The sequence below is a fragment of the Stomoxys calcitrans genome, chromosome 2 (assembly GCF_963082655.1).
Source record: "Stomoxys calcitrans chromosome 2, idStoCalc2.1, whole genome shotgun sequence".
NCBI lineage: Eukaryota > Metazoa > Arthropoda > Insecta > Diptera > Muscidae > Stomoxys > Stomoxys calcitrans.
The window spans coordinates 145,841,823-145,859,397 of NC_081553.1; positions in this window are offsets into that span (position 1 = coordinate 145,841,823).

Below are 17,575 nucleotides of genomic sequence, written 5' to 3' on the forward strand. Positions count from 1 at the left end.
TATTTTCTACTGTATGTGTTAAAGAGGACTAAATTGTATATGTAAATAATACTGTGGAAGTCCCGATTTGACAAATTAATATATGTTAAGGCAAACACGAAATTAAAATTTTTTTAGCCAAAAAAAATTTCTCAATTTTCTCAAATCGCAAAGCACCCATTCTCAAGATCTTAACAATTTCAAGTAGCCCCACACGTCTACTACCTAAATGCAAAAAATTTCTATATCCTGGCCCTAAGTGTAAGAGATAGCTATTTCGCAAAAGAGGCTGATTGTAGCGAGGTTTGTACTTTATTTTAGCTATTTGGAAAGCTTTTTATAACACATTAATACATTTCCTATTTTTGCAATATATTTACTATGATAATATATTAACGCGTTCCGATTTCATAGCTCCTCAAATTTACGCATCATTTTCTATTTTTTTTTTTTTGTGAAAAAAACCATGCCCGTAATTGACTGTTTGGCAAGCAATTCAAAATTGAACCTGCTGGCGGTGACCAAATTTCAAGCCCCAGGAATCAGCCTTTGGACCCACAAGGGTCTTCAAATTCTGCACCCCCGAACATGGACTATATAAAGTTTCGTGTACATATCTCTATCCGTTCAAAAGTTCCAGAATTATTTCCAGGATTTTTTGATTTGACAACACTGTGCGATGTCTGCGTGTCAGTCCGTCTGTAGTTATCTCTCCTTCAAAAATTGAGATATTAAACTGAAATTTACACAGGTCCATATTTCTTTAGTACGCAGGTTAAGCTCTTAACGGGCAAAAATGGATCAGATTTGGATAGCAGCCATATAGATTGATATTCTGATTTAGGGTCTTGAGGTCATAAAAAATATCATGTTTAAAATTTCAGCATATAATTGCTCCTTCTGAGACTCACGAACTCTAATTGGGCGAGGGGTTTATATGGGATCTATATCAGGTTATTAACCGATTTGGATCATGCTCGGCACTGTTGTTGTTGTCAAAACAAAATACCTCATGCCCACTTTCATGGCTACATCGATTCTTGAATGTAAAGAGGATCAAGAATATATATACTTTGTTGGGTCTCAGATCGGTGGATATACTAATTACCCTGACCTCAAAGGGTTAATCGAGCTTATTGAACACGAGAATTTTAGACAATAGGGACACAGATATAGCACCGATGGCAGATGCTTTTATTGGGATAATAAATCCACCATCAGTGTTTTCGTGCGTGTGACCGGCTCATAGTTGCATATCTCGTTTAAAATTTAAATTTTTTTTATTTACCATAAAGGCTATTTGAAATCAACGATCACAAATCAACCAACAAACCACTGAGTGCTACTCAATTCTGTCCTATGCAATATTATCTCAAAGAATTCCAATTCTCGAATCAAAAACCAATAGCCAATGAAAGCGGTATTTTTGTCTAAGTACTCCGTGCTCAGGATGTTTTACCATCTGTTTTATTATTATTAGGCTTAATCTACCCTCTAAGCGTAATTAACGCAAAGAACGATTTATTCAAATGACCGACTTAAATAGCCAAACAAATAAACATAAAAAGGATAAAGGTATTAGACTAAGACTTGGTCATTGGTTTGGTACTCATATTTTTAACGCTGCCCAACTCGTTGTAGATTAGAACAATATTAATGTGAAGAAAAGCTAAGTGCTGTCGACAGGAAAAAATTTGAACTTGGCAACAAATTTGGATGTAAGATTCGTACCCTATTCTAATATAATCATAATAAAGTCCAAACTTTACGAGATAAAATGAGCATTTGTGTATAGAACTGCATTTGAATTGAAGTCATTAAAGTTTGTGCACGTTATTTTATAAAGTATTTATAATATCTTTATTCTGTTATTAACAATAGACATAGTTTTTGAATGGGAGAAGCATACCATGAAAAATCTTGGATATCTATGTACCACATAAGCGTGCATAGGATACTTATCCATAAATTCGTTGTACAGATATCATTTCGCAAAAATTTCACTTCACTGAATTGCCGTGTTTTTGTAACTTTAAAGCAAGTTCTATGAAAATCTTATTTATGTGATTATTCTTTATTTCATTAAGATATTGAACAGCTTTAGTTCACATGTGTTGCTTCCGTAAAGTTAAGTTATTGCACATAGACGGTGATATTTTAAGAGCTTTTGGATATTTCTTAAAAAAGGAAATAAATCAGAAAGCATAAAAAATGATTCATACGCTGCATAGTGGGGTATTTGGCATTCTAAATCTAGATCAATTTAGGGAATCGTCCAATCTTGATGAAAAAAAAACAAAATAGAATGAAAAATATTAAAATTGGATAAAATGGGTCAGAATTAGATATAGCTCCCAAATATATTTCTTTCATCCGATATGTACTTTTATGGCCATGATTGCCATAACTTTGATCCGAACATTGTCAAATTTGGTAACATATGTACTTTTTGATGTCTCAATATGTTTGCCAAATTTAATCAGATTTAGATATAGCTCACATATATATCTTTCATCCGATATGGGCTTTTATGGCTATAGTCGCCACAATTATAGTCCGAGCCTTACAAAAATTGGTAAAAGATCTACGTTTTGATGTCTTAATTCGTCTGACAAATTTCATCAAAATCGGTTCAGATTTAGATATAGCTCCCATATACATCTTTCATCCGATATGTGCTTTAATGACTATGGTAACCACAAATTAAGTCCGAACATTACCAAATTTAGTAAAATATGTACTTTTTGATGTCGCAATACGTCTGCCAAACTTCATCAATATCGGTGCAAATTTACATATAGCCACCATATATATCTTTCTTCCGATATGTGCAAAATTATGGCACACAGTCATAGTGCCATAATTTTGCTCCTATTATTCAATGTTTTAACATATGTGTAAATTTATTTTCCAAATGGGTTCTTATTTGGATATAACACTCATATATACTTTAGGAGGCCACCATAGCACAGAGGTTTGCATGTCCGCTTATAACGCTGATCGGCTGGGGTCGAATCCTGGCGAGACCATCAGAAAAAAATTTCAGCGGTGGTTTTCCCCTCCTAATGCTGGCGACATTTGTGAGGAATTACGCCATTTGGAAAAATGGTATGGCAGCCATGTAAATGCTTCTCCCAAAGAGGTGTCGCAATTAGGCACGCCGTTCGCACTCGGCCCCTTATCATTGAGCTTAAACTTGAATCGGACTGCACTCATTGATATGTGAGAAGTTTGCTCCTGTTCCTTAATGGAATGTTCATGGGCAAAATTTGCATATAAACTTTACACGATATACATTTTTATGGCTGAAATCTATGTTATTTTGGTGCGGATCAGATTTAGATATAGCTCTAAAACATATATTTATTAAATGCACTTTAACGGCTGCATGTACATATATGGAAAAGAAAAAGCATGTGCCGGACTTGTTTTTACTATACGAAATTGAAAACAAAATGCATAATAAATAAAAAGGTATAAAATATTTCAAGACTAGAACTACCCACATTTAAAATATCTCAGCGCGGATTTTTTTTTAATTGGACAATTTGTATGCAAAATTTATCAATTTTGCAAAAATCAAGAATGACAATTGTAGAGTAAAATAATTTGTAAGGTTGCTGAATACGAGAAGTTGAAGGCTCGGTTTTAAAAAGAAAAACATCTTTGACTTAGACTGTTTTTTTTTTTAATTTAGTTTATGCATATTTCCGTTTTGTTAACTTTCCAAAAAAACAACTTTGAAAAAGTTTAAATTTGGAGCTAGCCTAGAAATCGAAGCTATCGATAAATATAGCTGTAGTTTCGGATACCGTCATCGAATTTTGTCTTTTTTGTCGTAAATCAAAAATCTATTACTAAATTTGATAATTTAAAAATAAATTAAGCGCCATTTTGAGAGCCGAACACCCCACCGTCTAACTTACCCAAAGGTCTCATTTTTCGAATGGTGCCATCGGTCCAAAAAACTACCATTTGTGGTTAAATTATAGAATAAACGAAATTCGTCGAGAATTTATAAAGGGAGCTTTGTTTAGACGAATGGTTGCCACACTTTTTCGGAGATGAATTTTTTGACAGTTGTCACTTTGTTTAGACGAATGTTTGCCACAGTATTTCGGTGATGACTTTTTTGACAGTTGTCACTTGATATACACATGCTTAGTTTGGTTTACCACTTATTGGTGACATACCGCTTCACATACTACAAAAAGTGATTACATTTGAAGCAGAAAGTATTGTTAGAGGTCATCGTAGTGCAGAGGATATAGCATAAGAAGACACATTGATTTACCAAAAGAAAGATAGTTTTGAGTTGGTGGAATAAAAGAATATGTGAAAGAACATATTAACACAATTCGACTTTTAAGCTGGTTCGAACTTGTTTTCTTATCCATCATTTGTGACGTTTTAGCTCATTTCTTATCGAATGTCAATTTGTGCACATCTTCGAGATCTTATCGTTTCGCTTACTTTGATAAGGTCTGACCTTCAGTACTCATAGAGTAAGCATTTCCAGAAATGATCGAATACCAATTTGCATGATGGATAGCCGTTTTTTGTATATGGGTCACAGATGCCCATAATTACCATAACAGGTCAAAATTTCGAAACTGCCAAACTCTTCTTCTAATGATTGACTCACTATCGATTGTATGTAAACTAATCCGAATGAAATCAGTCTCTTCCAAAGTTAGATTGGCTGTCGTGTAGTTCCGCACCCCAGCCCTCCATATTCATGAAAGTGAATTTTATCCAAGTCACTGTTGAACACCGTGCTTAGCCCGTTGTAAGCCATCGGGGTTTACAGCAATAAGTTAATGGCCATAGATTAGCAGCGACGAGTCGGCAAAACCCAGCGTTCTCTGCTTGTGAATAATCATAAGGTAGGCAGCGTTTGTAACTGGATTTTGGGGCAATGGCAAAGGCCGCCACAATGAGATACGGGCAGGCGAGAGTGTTGAATGCGAACAACTTCAAAATCGTTTTCTTACTTGGTGAAGGTCTTTTGTGCTCAAATGACTGAATCTGAATATACATACACACATATTGCTAGACTTTGACTGAGCGCGCCCTCAGAGCGATTGAATTGGGGTTTGTAATGATTTAAGATTTGAATTTATTTGGTATTGTAGATTTTGAATGGATCGAAACGAGATATGAAACATCAATCATGTTGTTGTCGTCATATAACGAACAATTGTATTTGCGTCTGTGTAAAGTGGACTGCGTGACTGTGTTTTACACCCTACGATAGAGACAGGTATGTAATGCGATCGCCATGATATTCTTAACCGATTAAGAGATATCCGCTGTTCTATCTGATCTTTCGATTTGATATCATGAGCTTCTAAAGTATTACATTTCCGATTTGACTAGCCCCTACACATAATTTATAGTGTAATGTCTATAGATATATAGACTCGGCCCGTTCATACTTTTTTGTTCTAAATTGTCATACCCAAAGCGGGTAAAGACATTCATTAAAGTTTCTAGTAAATTGTGACATTTTTGTGAAGTTGTCAAAAATTGGGGTGAAATACGTTCGCAATGGTTAGTGTGTCTGCGTTTAATTCCCATTGCAAAATTTTCGACCATAAAGCTCGCCTCGAAAGAGGAAGAAACCAAAAATTTTCGTTAAAAATCAAAACATACTTAGAATGGTTACCATGGTACCAGCAATATGACGACCTTGGCATAGTTGGTATCAGAATGAATAAAAAGCGCCGCGGTAAGTCACCACCACATTTTCAACGGTAAAACCAAGTGGAGAAAGGCATCTCGAAACTCGAGGTTAACTAAAAAAAAGTGCAAAGAATTTGACTCGGTTCAAACGGTCCGTTACTGACAACCAAGTTCGTAAGCATGTAAATTTAACTAACACAATTTTTCCCAACTTATTCTACCATACCTACGGACTAATGTTCCAAAAGAAGGGAATTGTGCCTATGAGTTTCGATCCTTCGATTCACTGTCCGTCGTGTCATGATTATCATAATTTGATGTGAAAAATTCCTAACAAGCTTCTAAGTTTAAATTTCTTATAAATTTCATAATCCCACAATTGATAAGTCTTGTAGGGCATCCTACCCAGCCCAATGCGTCGAATCTAAGACATTTGTTTACGATTTTTTTTTTTGCCGTTTTACATAAAATGTGTGTCAGCAAGGTAAAGGGCAACGAAACAAATGAATTCCTATCCATTGAAGAACATGTGATGTGTGTATTGGAAGCTAGTATTTATTAGGGTGTACAAAATATTCATAGTAAATTGAAGCTTTAAAATCCTCTACTGCTTCAACCCATATACCTTTATATGTATATTTCATCGCAATACATTTGATTAAACTTTATAGATTTTATACTACATTTAATTTTAATACCGTCAAATACTTGCCATTGATGTTAATGGATTCTTCACACTTCCAGCAGTGCCGTAAATTAAGTTTGATCACTTGGATAATTGCTCTCAAAGTTTTTAAAAATAGTTTAATGATTGGTACATATGTGCTTAGGGTTAAGAAAACCATTAATGTCAACTTTTATTTAAATGCCTTTGCATGTCCAAGTTAGGACCACACGAAAATCGCGTAAACTGTTAAAATTGCTATACATTACCAACAGGAAATCCGCTTAGATTTGAAGTTTTCATCACATTTTACTAACATATATATTCGTTTAACATATATATTCGTTTTTTTGTAACATCCAAAGGGAGAAGGGATGGACACATTGCACTATAGTCTCAACCCCCTGTTTCTCTGGCCAAAACTATTCCAGCATTTACTTTTTAGTTGTGAAGCCTTTACAACTTTGAAACTAGGAAGCTAAGTGTTTTGCAAACTCCTAACGGTTTGTAGCAGAGGATACAAGATTTTAAAAAAAATTTTAAATTGCCCACCTTGTTTATGATATAGGATGTGCTATTCTGAGCTATAGTTGACCTATAACGATTTCTTTTATACTTAAATGCACATAACTATCGATCTACTGCTTTTTGAGGTGGACAACACGTTCAATCAATCAAGGTATATATACAATTACAAATAGTTAACAAAATAATTTTTTTTAGTTCAAGATTTTCCTCATTTTTTTTTCAGATATAACAAATTTTGGACTATTTATTTTGTTCCTAGAGTGCAATTTTTTGAATTGAATTAAATCGTTAAATTTTACTATAAAAATGGTGATATTTAAGCGTCAAACTATAATGTAAAAGGAGTTCATATCGAAATACGTGTGTACAAACAAACTTCAGAGAAGTTTGTAAAAGAAATTTGTAGTTTTTTATAGCATATAACAACAACAAATCATATTAAATCTGTAAAATCAAATTATGTTAAAAGTTTAAACAAGATAAAACCTTATTGAAACCACATTATTGTTTATCAAAACAAACCTGAAAACCAAGATTTCATCATAATCGCCCGAATAAAAAAGCATTTTATGGAACAAAAACAACAAAATTGCCATTTTTAAATTATTAAAAATCGTTGAATTTTTTTGTTTTGGCAAATCTTGGCAGCTAGTCTTATAAAAAAAAGTGAAAGCACACATGCTGGGCTTAAAGCCATATAAAAAATCTCTTTGTTCTTTTTTGTGCTTTTCTAGTTTCATTCCATTTTTATTTGCATTTTCTAAAAAAAAAATAAAAAAAAATATTTCGAAAAACCGCTTATTTCTCTCCAATATCACTAAGGTGGAAACTTTAAGTATAGTTTTCTGAAAGCTATTGTAGGCACCTTTCATTTCGAGTATCAAAGCAAAAAACTCGCCATGTAATATGCAGAAAATTAAAAAAAACTGTTCAAATTCAACCTACCTTTAACTGATAATTGGTTATCGCTTTTTAATAAAAACTGTTTTTTCTCTCATTTTGGCCATTTTTACTTTTGGCCAAAAAATGGATCATTAGAACCATAATTAAACTCAGAAGCACTACCCGATTTGATTCGACCATATCCGTATGCCTGTTATGTATTTCGTATCAGTCCGGTTAATTTTAAGTAGACCACACCGGTTGTAGTAAAATTTTCACAATAAATTTGTTTGACTGAAAAAATGAAATAAACAAGTAATATTTTATGGTGCGATGAAAACGCCACAGCCTCATATTTTCTTGGTATTTTTGTATTTGGTAGCCACGCCACTTTGTGTGTATACGTGATAGAAGCTAGACATATATTTGGACTCATTCGCACTTCTTTTCATATTTCAAAAGTGTGAATGCGATCACAATACGTACAATCTTGACCAATGCATAATTTTTACTATTAAATAACAATTTGAAGCGCTGCATTTAAAATATGTCCAACGTATGCCTGCGAATTTCTATGTCCAAAATAATTTAAGCAATTAACACTTTGTTTGAAAAGTTTTTTATAAGTCAATACCTGTAAAATCGGTCAAGTTTCGGATTATTTTTTTGTTCTGTGTAGTCAACAAGTCAAATTGGGAGAACAATTAATATGGGAGCTAAATGTGAACTTAAAATGCCATGACGATGCTATACATAATTTCTATAATAGATCAATATTTCGAGGTGTTAGAACTGTATGCCGAAGTAAGCGTACGCCTATAGTATTGCGGAGGGTATAAAAACGTTGTCAATAAAAAGAGTGTAAACCGCATATAGTCCATTAGCAACTATTTGGGTTGATTTTTTCACCAGCCTGGCGGATTCGCTAGCTTATGGATACATATACCGCTCTTCGCGCTTAATGCTTTGTACTTCAACGTTGGCAGCACTGACACACAACCGAAACAATCAAATATCAACCAAACAAACAAAATAAGTCGTTTTAATTTAAAAAAAAAAATGTTTCCCGCAGCTCATTAATGTGATTTCAATAAAATCGTAAGCAATTTTGCTATTCCAGAACGTTCAATCATGGAATAAATATGTTGAGTCCTTTCTCTTTTAGATTTGTCATTCAAATTGAATGATGACACTATTTTCTTGAACAAACGGCGATAAGATTAGCCGCTTAGCTAATATCATTTTTCTCCATATGAAAAGGCAAGAAAATTCGCTTAATGGGTAAATAAAACACACCTATTGTTCAAAAATAAGTGTGTTCCTATTGTTCAAAAAATTCTCTTTATATAAGTTCTATTTTAGTCGAATTCGCGATATAAGCCCCCACTTTCGTGCAACGCAACGTGTGGAATATAAACGAATTACATGGCAGTATCAAATTGAAATGTTTAATTGGATGAACTAAAAATTTACTGAAAAGTCGATCAAACGCAATTTGGGCATGTTGTAGCCGACTTTGGTCTCCAATCTTCTTTACGTATTGTTACTTCAAGAGATAGGATAACCCGACGACATATTCATTTGATCCACCCTTATATGCTAAGTCTTTACAGTCACATCCATAGCAACACGAAATCCATAAATACAATGGGGCATTAGCGGTTGTAAACATGGCGCGACATCGCCTACATGAAAAATTTTTCATATGTAAGCGTTAGCAAATTAGTCGATTGGTCTTTTGGCTGATGGGTCATTCGGTTGTCTTTGTACCCTCCACCATAGGATGGGGGTATACTTATTTCGTCATTCCGTTTGTTATGCCTCGAAATATGCGACCATAAAGTATGTATGTATATTCTTGACAGTCGTGACATTTTAAGTCGATTTGGTCTTCTTTTTTTTTATTTAAGTCTATAGATAATAAATACCCTTACAGACTAATAACAATATATTTACAAATGTATTAACCTTAGAATTTAAAAATAATATAATTTTCCTTTTTAAACTTTCTCGATTCTCAGATAGATCTATTATAGCTTTCAGTTGATTAAATCGATAACATAGGTGCCGAAAAGGATCATTATTGGCATAGTTGGTTTTATAATAAGGAATTTTCAAAAGATCAAAATATTTGATAGGTCTGATAGGAACGTTAAAGGAAATTCGACTCAAAATAAAGCAGGAGTCTATTTGACCATGAATTCATTTAGTCAAAAACGTAATGTTTAGCATGGTTCTACGACTTTTAATGTAGGAAGCTTTATAAGATTTAATCGGTACTCATACGAAGGTAATGAACTTCTGTCCCACCCATTTCGACGGAGACCAAATAGTAGAAATTGTTTTTGAACTTATTCTATCAAATCAGAATGAATATTGCAGTACCGATCCCATACCACTGAACCGTACTCGAGATTACTTCTAACTAGGGACGTATATAAGTTTTTCGTCACAGAGAAATCATTAAGAGCACTACGTGCTTTGTTTATAACTATTGAGATGTGTTGACGGAAGTTTAAGCGTTGATCTAGAAAAAATCCAAGGTCTTCAAAGCTATAGACTACTTCAAGTTGATTGGAACCCAAAAAGTAGCTAGTTTTAAGAGAGGTTATTCTTGAAAATGATATGTGTTTGCATTTAGAAATATTAAGTTCTATAAAGTTCTCATACTGAAGATAACGCTGTTCATCAGAGTCTCTCGTTGATCTGAAGATCTTTACATCATCTGCATACATCAAAATATTCGAGTGCTTTAAAGTAAAAGGGAGATCGTTTATGAACAAACAAAACAGCACAGGGATAAGGTAGCTACCCTGTGGAACACCGGAAGAGACAACAATAGATTTGGAAACTGCAGTACCAAATTTAACTTTTTGAGTACGTCCAGTCAGATATGATCTGATCCACTTAAGTAAAGATGGACTGAAACCAATAAGATCTATTGTCCTTAACAGAAGGTTGTGGTTGACTTTATCAAATGCTTTACTAAAATCGGTATATATAGTATCCGTTTGGTAGCGTTCCCTAAAGCCATCGTTGACCAAACAAGTAAATTCTAAAATATTTGTTAACGTCGATTTCGATTTCCGGAACCCATGTTGGTAGGGAGACAATATAGAAGAGACTTGATGTGAAATAGTGTCAGTCAATGTTTCTCTATTAACTTCGGAATAGCATTCGAAATTGAAATGCCCCTGTAATTAGATACCTCATTGCGATTTCCGGCTTCAAATAACGGTCTTATATAAGATTACTTCCACAATTCCGGCAGATATCCATGCTTTAATGAACTGTTGAAAAGTGTACAAAGGGGATATGAAAGTTCGAGAGCGCAATGCTTTAAAATGTTCGATGGAATTCCATTTGGACTGGGATTAAAAGTTATCTTCAGTGACCTTAAATTTTCAAGTACTACATTTTCGCCAATCCCAGACACGTCTATAAAAGCTGAATTGTTGATTGTGTATGGATATGTTCCACATAAATCATAATATAGGGTGATTTTTTTGAGGTTAGGATTTTCATGCATTAGTATTTGACAGATCACGTGGGATTTCAGAAATGGTGTCAAAGAGAAAGATGCTCAGTATGCTTTGACATTTCATCATGAATAGACTTACTAACGAGCAACGCTTGCAAATCATTGAATTTTATTACCAAAATCAGTGTTCGCTTCGAAATTTTGACAAATTTTGTTCAGCGATGAGGCTCATTTCTGGTTGAATGGCTACGTAAATAAGCAAAATTGCCGCATTTGGAGTGAAGAGCAACCAGAAGCCGTTCAAGAACTGCCCATGCATCCCGAAAAATGCACTGTTTGGTGTGGTTTGTACGCTGGTGGAATCATTGGACCGTATTTTTTCAAAGATGCTGTTGGACGCAACGTTACGGTGAATGAACACATTTCGAACCGAACACTGATTTTGGTAATAAAATTCAATGATTTGCAAGCGTTGCTCGTTAGTAAGTCTATTCATGATGAAATGTCAAAGCATACTGAGCATCTTTCTCTTTGACACCATGTCTGAAATCCCACGTGATCTGTCAAATACTAATGCATGAAAATCCTAACCTCAAAAAATCACCCTTTAATTATCTGAGTAGGTAGTGCTAAAAAAGTCAGCAAAGATGTCGGCAATGCCTGAATCGTTATCAGCTACTTTAGCTTTATATCTAAGAAAGTTCGGTAAACTATTACAACGGCGCTTTGAATTCACAAATTTGTAAAAGGATTTCAATTGATTTCTAATTTTATTCATTCATGTCAGAAGAAGAAGGCGCTTGAAATTTTACACAAATTCTTCTCATTAGTGTAGGTCGGTTGGGACTGTAAATGGGCCAAATCGCTCCATGTTTTAATATAGCTGCCATAAAAATCGATCTTGGGTCTTGACTTCTTGGATCAGAGCGCAATTCTGATCCGATTTGGCTGAAATTTTGCACATATCGTTGAGGAATGACTTTCAATAACTGTGCCAAGTATGGTCTAAATTAGTCCATAGCCTGATATAGTCGCCACATAAACCGATCTCCCGATTAGACTTCTAGGGCGCAATTCTTTCCAATTTGTTTGAAATTTTGCAAAGATCTTTTTGGTATGACTTCCAACAAGTGACACTCTGAGCCACTGGAGGGCGCAATTTTTCCTCGATTTGCTTGAAATTTGGAGGTGGTGGTATTTTCCTATGACTCCTAACAGCCATGACAAGGACGATCCACATCATCATCATCAATAACTTTTGTTGAATATATATATTCAAAGAGTCATTCAAAGAACTTGACAAATGTGATCCATGGTGGAGGGTATATAAGATTCGGCCCGGCCGAACTTAGCACGCTATTTCTTGTTTTTGTTTTTTATTTTTGTTAATGTCGCTCATGAAGATGAGATGACGAAGTGTTTGTTGTTGGCTGTATCTATGCGGGGTTAAATGTGTTGGGTTCGAGTTGTGCTGTGCTGATGTTTTGGGCTTAAGCTGAAACAGAATTTGCCCACGCACCCCCCAACGGCAAGCTAAGCTTGGCCATTCCACCTATTTGGTTTGAGTTGTGCTCTTTTTGCTGCTGCCTTACACTTTTAGCCATGTTACCTTACAACCGTTGTTGTTAGTTTTTGCCCAATTCGAGGTTTTTACACCAAATTTTGTTTCTGTTTACCTTTTAGGTGTTTTTGTTTTTTTTTGGGTTTTTTGCAAACGTCTTTTTATTCAGCAGCATGGTATCCGTATGTATGTGACTGTGTCAGTGTGATTCTTTTTTTTTTTGTTTGGCTGCTAATTTTGCGATTTTGACGGTGTTGTTTGAAACCGCTCATGTTGCTGTTGCTGGTAAAGCGTTAGCATTTGTAATTTATTTTGACCTTGAAATTGAAAATAAAAACAAAAGGTTTCTTTCCCCTCTATGTCTCTTCTTTCTTTTCATGTGGTATGTCCGTCCTTCCTTCCAATGTTTTTATGTAAGATCAGAAGACACAAAAAGACCGGCAAAAGCACCCAACGACTATGTCAATACAAGTTAACTTCGTTTTAATCACATTTTGTTGAAATTTCTATTGTGTCAAAGTTTCAGTTACCATTCGACTGGTTGTGGGTTGCTTGGAAGCGGCACTCAGTGTGACTTTCTTGAAGTGGAAATAAACTTGACTCCGATTAGAATAAATCTCCGTTACATTTAGCCAAATAAAGGTCAATCCAGCAATGTGGAGGCAGGGAGAGGTTGTGTGTCAGAGAATTTGTTTGTTATCCAACAACCATATTTTGAGGCATTGTTGTAGCTAGGGGGGTCCTGGGATCCCACACATATTTTAAGCACAAGAGAATCGAGACCTTTCAAGTGATAAAACCGACCCCATTGATTTAGTTTTTAGAAAAAGGTATACGAAAACGAAAAAAATTTTGAATTTATTTGGTTGGGCCGTAGTCCCCCCAGGGAAAATGTCTAGCTACGCCAATGCTTTGAGGTGAACTGTTTTATTCAACAGCCGTTTAGCACCTTGGTTTATTGTATTGCCATTCAGCACTGGAAGGAAATGAAATTTCTTTTGTTCCATCATTCTGGGTAATTCACAGGTTATTGTCACTCCTTCATTGGCCCGTGCAAGGCCAGTCGTCCAATGCAAATCTGGGCTCCGGGTTTGGCTTGTCTGCGATGATTGCGCAGATTGTGGCAGCCATCCGAAGTTTCGACCGGACCAGCCCGGATGAGCTGCATCCGTGTGTGTGTGTGTGGCAATATGTCTCTCCGTGTCAGTTTATCCTCGCTCGAAATGCATGTGTCTGTCAGTTGCTTGGCAAAGTTTTGGTGCCCTCAACAAATACTGTGGTAATTGTAACATCTTCCAGTAAAACTGCACATCGAAGCACACATATGGCTTGGTCAGGTGTTTAAGTGCCCTCCGTCAATTTAACCATACGGTATCACTCAATGTGTCCGTCCATCGGTCGGTTCGTCAATCCAGGCAGTGTCTGTCCCAATGCCTGGTGGTTCTTTAATATCACACAAATATTTGTGTGCTGTGCATTACATGGCCGATGGTGTGAGAGTAAATGTAAAATTTTGAATGAGTCCGTTGAAGCCATTACAAATACGTTTATAACCCGGATATGTGGGAGTCTTAACTTATTTTAACCCATTATTCAATGGCATTCGGAAGTGAGGCCTTGAATAGCTCATTTGGAATTTCGTGTAATTTTAACTTTTCACTCCGAGTTTCCATTGCTAGACATTGAACAAAATTGGTATTATTTCTACCCGAATAGGATAATTGCGCGACCATATAAAATAAGAATTGCGTTGTTAAATTAACAAAATATTTATTTATCAAATAAAATTTATTTTAAATACTTTTTACCCATCGCGAACGGATGGAGCTAGAATTAAAATTTTGGGCTCTAATTAAAGAGCGTCTCGAAAAAATAGCATTTAGTGACAAAAAATTCCCAAAATGGAACCGTAAGTAGGAAAAATAGTACGTTTAGTACCGCGATTGGTACTTTTTGGTACCTTGTTTGTTAATTGAGCTATAGCTTTGAATTTTGGAATTTAGGTACACTACGGCAACTTAAATTGGGATGCCGAAAGAGTTTTTGGACATTTAGAAAAAAAAAACACCAAAAAAAGGTACGAAATAGGTGAACTTTGCATAGGGCGAACGGGTAGAGCTAGAACTACGAAATTAGGCTTAATTGATTGTTGTTGCGAAATAAAGGGGGTAGATAGAAAAAATAAGAAAAATAGTAACGGAAGCGGAAGAAACATACGTTTAGTACCGTATTTGGTACCATTTCATACTTTCTTTAGGGATTGAACTAGACCTCTGAAATTTAATATGTATATTCTACTAAGAAGTTGGCTGACTTAGTTATTTTTAACAAATCATACATTTTGGTACCAAAAGGTACGAAATAGCTTATTTGCTTTTACAATGAACGGAGAAGGATAAAATAAAAAAATGCTTAAAATGGTCGATGTCTTGACAAATATACGATAAGTTGTACCAAATATAAAATGTTGAAATTGTACCAGGAGTAGAATAAAAAGTACTTAGGTGCTGCAATTGGTACTGCTCAGTACTTTGTTTTATAGATTGAGCTACAGATCTGAAATTTAGAATACAGTTATATCTAGGCACTATGTACCGATCGACTAGAAGATTTTTTTTATATTCGTCTATTTTGGTACAAAAAAGTGGTAATTTTTGTATACTGAGCTACATCTGTGAAATTATGGATATAGGTACATATTGGCAGTATGCAACGGATAACGGATAAGACTGTTTTGAAATTTGTACATTTAGGTACTAAAACGTACAAAATGATAATTTATTTACGGATTGAGCTCAAGATCTCAAAATTGCGATACAGTTACGCCTTGACAGTATTTATCGGCCGACTAGAGTTTTTTTTTCAATTCGTACATTTAGAAATTAAAACTTTTAAAATGATCTTTCTAAATTTATTAAAATTGAAACAGTATCGCAATTTTAATAAATTTAGAAAGATCATTTTAAAAGTTTTAATTATTCCTTGGTATTGGATGTTCCATCGGGTGCTACGAAGCGACCGGGCATTTGCTAGTATATTCATAATTTAGAGAATTTATATTGGCGTAGCACTTTTTTGAAATATTTTGAATTTTAAAAACTTAAAAAAATCTTTATCTTTAGGAAATAGGCCTACAACAAAAAAAAAAAAATTGTTTTTTAATATTTGATAACGCTGGATTTAATGATTTTGGCATTAAATGGAACCTGCTGTCAGGATTATTTCCACACATTTATTTTTTTATAGAAACCATGCAACAATACATTAAAACTTATTCCAGGAATCTCACTCCTAAGAATTTTGAAACATTTTTTTGTTTAATTTTTGAAATACAAAAAATGTACGACTTTTGACAAGCCAATTTCCCCCCAAAACATGACGGCAAAAAATTTTGTAACTGGTTTCTGTAGTCTACTTTACGCCAATCAAAATTTCACTACGATACCTCTTTCCTTACTTGAGCTAGAATTTTTCTAAGCCAGCTCTATTCTTGGGTATTTTTCATCGTTAATGCGAACCTGGGCAATAAGAGCAGCAGCAAGAGCCATTTCGTTGTCCAGCGTTCGAAGCCATTAATACAACTTCCAAAAGATATTTGCACTTTGTTGGCAATCAATGCAAAATTGAGCTCTGACTTCAATAGCGACCACAATTTAAAAAAAAAAAAAATTGAGGTATAATTACCAATTTCACATTGAAAGAAGAATTTCGGCAATTTTCGATTTTGGAAAAATGTGTGGTGGGCACCCCCCAAAATATAATCCTGCCTAAGTACCTGCAATCCCTATATGCTAAGGAACAGGTGGATAAATTGAGTGGGCTGAGATCTGTTTTCGACTGCCTGACCATAATAAGGTCCAGTAGGCCGAGAGCCGGGAAATCATGGAATGATTGACTTGGTGTGGTGTTAACGCGAGGACTTCGAGTGTGAACATTTTTACGGACAGTTAATTGGCAATCAATTAAGCCCCAAAAAGATTACATGCTTTCAACTTCGTACTAATTCGTGAGCTGTGCAATGGTAGAAGCATGCCTCTTTAAGGCGAACATTGGATCATGTCAGGGTACCTTTCTTCGAGCGCAGTAAGAAAAGAAACCAACCAATCCTCTATTCTAAATCGAAGCAAAATCAAACCCTATTGGTTTCAGCTGGACAAAAAAGGCCACCAATAAAATGGAACAACCTAAGTAAAAATAAGCGTAAAAACAGAAAAATAAATAAAATAGAATAAGATAAAACAAAATAAAATAAAATACAGCAACTAAACAAACAAATGGAAGTGAATTGTAACTAAAAAGTAAAATACTCGTACTGTATGCGAAATTTAATGCAATACATTATTAAACATATGAAATCAAACTTCTCTACAACGTACTTGCTAATGTTCACATCCGCCAAATCAGACAAGTTCTCAAAGAAATGAGAACCTAAAGTGGAACTCCTTCTGACTGCACTCACAAAAGACTATAGGTCTTTTCTTCTTCAATGCCCTCACAATTTCTGCAAAAATCGTTGCTGGCAACCTTCAGTCTGTATGCATGTTTTTCGATTAGACAGTGACCTGTCATGGCGGACATAATGGCTGAGACGTCTGTTCTAGCCAGTGACAGTAAAGCGGTAGACCATTTCAAGTCTAGATTAGGAGGTATACTTACCTAGTAATTCCGTGTAGCAACTCCAAATATTGATTTACGACCTCATAGAGTATACATTTTCTAGATTGCCATGACATTCTAAATGGATCTAACCACGTCCGACCGACGGTCTGTTGAAATCTCAATAGCCGTCGAACTC